Raw genomic sequence first — 6,696 nt, forward strand, 5'->3', positions numbered from 1 at the left:
GATAAAAGAAGGAAGGAAAAATCCTACATCACATGGAAAATGAACAATATGTTACTGAATGATCAATGGGTTACAGAAGACATAAAGGAGGAGATGAAAAAATTCTTAGAGACAAATGATAATACAGACACAACATACCAGAATCTATGGGACACAATGAAAGCAGTTTTAAGAGGGAAATTCATTTCTTGGAGTTCTTTCCTCAAAAAAAGAAAAAACCAACAAATAAATGAACTCACACTAACCTCAAAAACCTAGAAAAGGAAGAACAAAACAACAGCAAATGTAGTAGAAGACAAGAAATAATTAAAATTAGAGCAGAAATCAACGAAATTGAAACAAAAAAAAAAACATTGAAAAAACTGATAAAACTAAAAGTTGGTTCTTTGAAAAAATAAATAAGATAGACAGGCCCTTAGCCATGCTAACGAAAAGAAGAAGAGAGAGAACTCAAATTACCAACATATGGGATGAAAAAGGCAATATCACAACAGATACTACAGAAATACAGAAGATAATTAGAAAGTATTTGGAAACCCTATATTCCAATAAAATAGAAGATAGTGAAGATATCGATAAATTTCTTAAGGCATATGATTTGCCCAGATTGAGAAAGGCACACACAATTTAAACAGACCAATAACAAAGGAAGAAATAGAAGAAGCTATCAAAAGACTACCAACCAAGAAAAGCCCCAGACCGGATGGGTATACGGCGGAGTTCTACAAAACCTTCAAAGAAGAATTAATACCAATACTTTTCAAGCTATTTCAAGAAATAGAAAAAGAAGGAGCTCTTCCAAATTCATTCTATGAGGCCAACATCACTCTGATTCCAAAACCAGACAAAGATACTTCAAAGAAAGAAAACTACAGACCAATATCTCTAATGAACTTGGATGCAAAAATTCTCAATAAAATTCTGGCGAATCGAATACAAAAACATATCAAAAAACTTGTGCACCATGATCAAGTAGGATTCATCCCTGGGATGCAAGGCTGGTTCAATATACGAAAATCAATAAATGCTATTCACCACATCAATAGACTTAAAGACAAGAACTATATGATCATCTCGATAGATGCAGAAAAAGCATTTGACAAAGTACAGCATCCCTTTATGTTCAAAACACTAGAAAAACTAGGGATAACAGGAACTTACCTCAACATTGTAAAAGCTATATATGATAAACCTCAGGCTAGCATCATCCTAAACGGAGAAAAACTGAAGGCATTCCCTCTAAAATCTGGAACAAGACAGGGATGCCCTCTATCACCACTTCTATTCAATTTAGTTCTCGAAGTACTAGCCAGAGCAATTAGACAGACGAAAGAAATTAAAGGCATAAAAATAGGAAAAGAAGAAATTAAATTATCGCTATTTGCGGATGACATGATAATATACTTAACAGACCCAAAAGGGTCTACAAAGAAGCTGCTAGAGTTAATAAATGAATTCAGCAAAGTGGCAGGTTATAAAATCAACACGCATAAATCAAAGGCATTCCTGTATATCAGCAACAAAACCTCTGAAATGGAAATAAGGAAAACCACTCCATTCACAATATCCTCAAAGAAAATAAGATACTTGGGAATTAACCTAACAAAAGAGGTGAAAGATTTATACAATGAAAACTACAGAACCCTAAAGAGAGAGATAGAAGAAGATCTCAGAAGATGGAAAAATGTACCCTGTTCATGGATAGGCAGAACTAACATCATCAAAATGGTGATATTACCCAAAGTTCTCTACAGGTTTAATGGGATGCCAATCAAAATCCCAATGGCATTTCTTGTAGAAATAGATAAAGCAATCATGAAATTCATATGGAAAAACAAAAGACCCAGAATAGCAAAAGCAATTCTAAGAAGGAAATGTGAATCTGGAGGTATAGCGATACCAGAGTTCAAACTGTACTACAAAGCAATAGTAACAAAAACAGCATGGTACTGGTACCAAAACAGGCAGGTGGACCAATGGTACAGAATAGAAGACACAGAGACTAATCCACAAAGTTACAACTATCTTATATTTGATAAAGGGGCTAAAAACATGCAATGGAGGAAGGATAGCATCTTCAACAAATGGTGCTGGGAATATTGGAAATCCATATGCAACAAAATGAAATTGAATCCCTTTCTCTCGCCATCCACAAAAGTTAACTCAAAATGGATCAAGGAGCTAGATATCAAATCAGAGACGCTGCGTCTGATAGAAGAAAAAGTTGGCTCCGATCTACATATAGTGGGGTCGGGCTCCAAATTCCTTGATAGATTGCCCATAGCCCAAGAGTTAATAACAAGAATAAACAAATGGGACTTACTCAAACTAAAAAGTTTTTTCTCAGCAATGGAAACAATAAAAGAGGTAAATAGAGAGCCTACATCCTGGGAACAAATTTTTACCCCTCACACCTCAGATAGAGCCCTAATATCCAGAATGTACAAAGAACTCAAAAAATTAAACAATAAGATAGCAAATAACCCAATCAACAAATGGGCCAAGGACCTGAACAGACACTTCTCACAGGAGGACATACAATCAATCAACAAGTACATGAAAAAATGCTCACCATCTCTAGCAATCAGAGAAATGCAAATCAAAACCACCCTAAGATACCATCTCACTCCAGTAAGATTGGCAGCCATTATGAAGTCAAACAACAATAAGTGTTGGCGGGGATGTGGGGAAAAGGGTACACTTGTACACTGCTGGTGGGACTGCAAAATGGTGAGGCCAATTTGGAAAGCAGTATGGAGATTCCTGGGAAAGCTGGGAATGGATCCACCATTTGACCCAGCTATCGCCCTTCTTGGACTATTCCCTGAGGACCTTAAAAGAGCGCAGTATAGGGATACGGCCACATCAATGATTATAGAGACATAATTCACAATAGCTAGACTGTGGAACCAACCTAGATGCCCTTCAATAGATGAATGGATAAAAAAAATGTGGCATCTATACACAATCGAGTATAATGCAGCACTAAGAAATGACAAAATCATAGAATTTGCAGGGAAATGGATGGCATTAGAGCAGATTATGCTAAGTGAAGCTAGCCAAGCCCTAAAAAACAAATGCCAAATGTCTTCTTTGATATAAAGAGAGCAAATAAGAACAGAACAGGAAGGAAGAGCATGAGGAAAAGACTAACAGTAAACAAAGACGAATGGGGGGAGAGAAAGGGAGAGAGAAGGGAAAGCATATGGAAATGGTAGGAGACCTTCAATGATACACAAAATTATAAGAGGTTATGAGGGGCAAGGGGGAGGGGGGAAAAAAGGGGAGAGAACTGAACAACAGCAGAGGAGATAGAGAGGGAAGATGGGAGGGGAGGGGAGGGGAGGGGGGATAGTAGGGGATAGGAAAGGTAGCAGAATACAACAGTCATTAATATGCCATTATGTAATAATGTGAGTATGTAACAGTTGTGATTCTGCAATCTGTATTTGGGGTAAAAATGGGAGTTCAAACCCAATTGAGTATAATGTATGAAAGATGATATATCATGAGCTCTGTAATGTTTTGAACAATCAATAAAAAAAAAGCAATTAAAAAAAAAGTAGAGTTACCAAGCTGTATAATGGATCTTGAAAAACTCTTCTTCCTGAGTGAAACTTTGTTTCTTTGGACCAACATTTCTTGATTTCACCTCATTCCTCCAGTTTCCGGCAACCTTTACTCTAACCCCTGCTGCTATTTAATTTTGTTCAGATTCTACATGGACAAGAGATCATGCCATGTTTATTTTTCTGTGCCTGGCTTGTTCCACTTAGTATAATGACTTCCAATTTCATTCATATTTCTTCTTTTTAAGACTGAATAATATTCCATTTGTACATGTACCATATTTTCTTGATTCATTCATTAATTGATGGAAACTTAGTTTGATTCCATGTATTGGCTATTATAAACAATGTTGCAATAAAGATGGGAATCCAAACATCTCTTTGACCTAGTGATTTTAAAACCTTGGGATGTATATACTCAGAAGTGGCATCCATGTGATGGATCAAATGGCAATTCTATTTCTAGTGTTTATTGGAGTGAGGTGGTATTTAATTTTGGTGTTAGTTTGCATTTCCCTGCTGATTTATCGTAGAGCATTATCCATGGGCCATTTGTATACCTTTTTTTGAGTCATGCCTATTTAGTTCCTTTGCCTATTTATTAATCAGGCTATTTGTTTCCTTGCAAAACTATTGTAATCAAAATGTAAAGGCCCTGGTATAAAAACAGACATATAGATAAATGGAACAGAATGGAGAGCCCTGAAATGAACACACACGTTTATGGTCAATTGATTGTTAACAAAGGTGACAGGAACACACAATAGGGAAAGGACAGTGTTTTTAATATGTAGTATTGGGAAAATTAGATATCTATGTGCAGAAAAAATGACTGCACTTTTATCTCACATCATTTATAAAAATCATTTCATACTTTGAAAATCTAAAACTATTAGAAGGAAATATAAGAGAAAAACTAGTCCACCTTGGTCTAGGCCATGATTTTTTAGACTTGGTCCCCAAACGTATGAGCAATAGAAGCAAAAATAAACTAATGGGATTGCATAAAATTGAAAAGCAGAGCAAAGAATAAAATTAATAGAGATAAGACAAAACCTATAGGTTGGGAAAAATATTTTCAAAACGTATGTGATAAAACATTCATACTCAAAATATAAAGTACAAGCAACTCAGAAGAAAACAAATAGCCTAATTAAAAACTGACTGCTGAGCTGGGCATGGTGATACAGGCTTGTAATCCCAGAGACTCAAGAGACTGCAGCAGGAAAATCACAAGTTTAAAGTCAGCCTTAGCAACTTATTGAGGCTCTAAGCAACTTAGTGAGAACCTATCTCACAATTAAAAAAAAAAAAAAAAAAGAATTAAAAAAGGACTTGGGATGTGGTTCAGTGGTTAGGTCCTCTTGGGTTCAATCCCTGGTAACAACAACAACAACAAAAATGATTGCTGAAAAATTTTTCTTAGTCAAACTGTGTTCAAGTTTCCAGTAAACAATGGGGATTTGCATTAACTGACCTGCATTTAATTGCAGGTTCTACAACTAACCAGCCACGCAAAGCCTCCTTTATTTAAACAGGAAGAACTCTTCTAATTGCATATTGCAAAAATCTAACTTTAATTATACCAAAAGGAGAAGAAATAATGGGTGCCATGACCCAAGCACAAAAGGCACAGGTGAAGTTAAATTTAGAAATAACATGTCCATTTCTCTTTTCTTTCTTCTTGTCAAATTCACTCCTTTTAAATTCAGACATGATTTCTTGAGGCAGAAGGAATACTTCAGATGTGCAAATATAAGATTTGCAACCACAAGTGTGAAGGGGGTGATCATTTCCCACCAACTCAAGAGAGAGTACTGTCGAAATTGCTCTGATCCATCAGTAAACAAATGGCCATCCATAAAAACATTCCAGGGAAATAGAAGTCTATAACTAGGCCTACAAAAATTCCAAAATGCTCTTGTGTCTGTTGATGACAGGAAGGCCAAGTTGAGGTAATTTCCACTTTTGTTTTTCTCCAGTTTTCTTATCTGCAAATTAGTAATGATGAGATAAGGATTCAGGATAAAGAGAGACGAAATCTCAAAGGAAATGCCCATGAACCATTGAGATGTAGTAAGCACAGTTGTAAATCTTGCTCGACAAGCTCTTGACTTGTACCCTTATAAAATGAGGGAAATACGTAAGTTCAGGGGAATTGTTTGGCTCCATCCTGGCTCCAATTCCAGTCTGGCTCCTAACTAGAGTCCTATATGATTATTGGACCCCTGAATCCAAGGAGGGGCTTCTCACTCTCTAGATAGCCTGCACTCTCCCTTGAATGTATATCTACTGTGTATGTACTTCCTACATGAACCTGTCTGTGATGAAATTCTTTTCCATCATATATGCCAAAAACCTTACTGGTCCTGAGTTCAATTCCTCTCCCTCTTCAGAACTTCTGGGGCCCTTCCCATGGAGACCCTCTTCTCCTGTGACAATAATAGTACTTACTCTACAGAAATTTCTGTGAGATACTAAAGACATGAAGTATGTAGTCACTGGAACAATTCTTGAACAAATAGAAGAAGAGTCAATAAGCCAAAACAGTTGTGATGTTTATGTAAAAGAAGGTACATGAAATAATTTTCAGAAGGCAGGTCCTCTATTACATTAGAGAGGACATAAATACTTCTGATGTAAAATGTTCCAACTCAGGATTTTTTAACTTTACAATGATGCAAAAATATACCCATACCAACATTCTGTTTTTCACTTTCAGAAAGATACTCAATAACTGACATAAGAGACTTGACACACTATTATAAAATAGTCTTTGTGTTAGATGATTTTGCCAAACTGTAGGCTAATATAAATTTCGGACATAAATATAAATATAAAGTTAGGCTACGCTAAGATATGATGTCTGATAGGTTAGGTATTTTAATATATCTGACTTCTGATATTTTCAATTTTTGATGGGACTTTACCCCATTTTAAATTGAAGAGCATTTATTTTATTTTTGACTATATTTGCAGCTTTAAATTTCCATCATAAAATACTCACATTTATCAGCCGTAACTCTTTTGATTTACAGAGAATCTTCATGTATTTTTGTGTCATTGGTGAAATTTAATTTTAAACAATCATGACATAGTTGATTATGTTTTTTAATGTGTTGGCATT

The sequence above is a fragment of the Spermophilus citellus genome (genome assembly GCF_964194105.1).
Source record: "Spermophilus citellus genome assembly, chromosome: 4".
NCBI classification, from domain to species: Eukaryota; Metazoa; Chordata; class Mammalia; order Rodentia; family Sciuridae; genus Spermophilus; species Spermophilus citellus.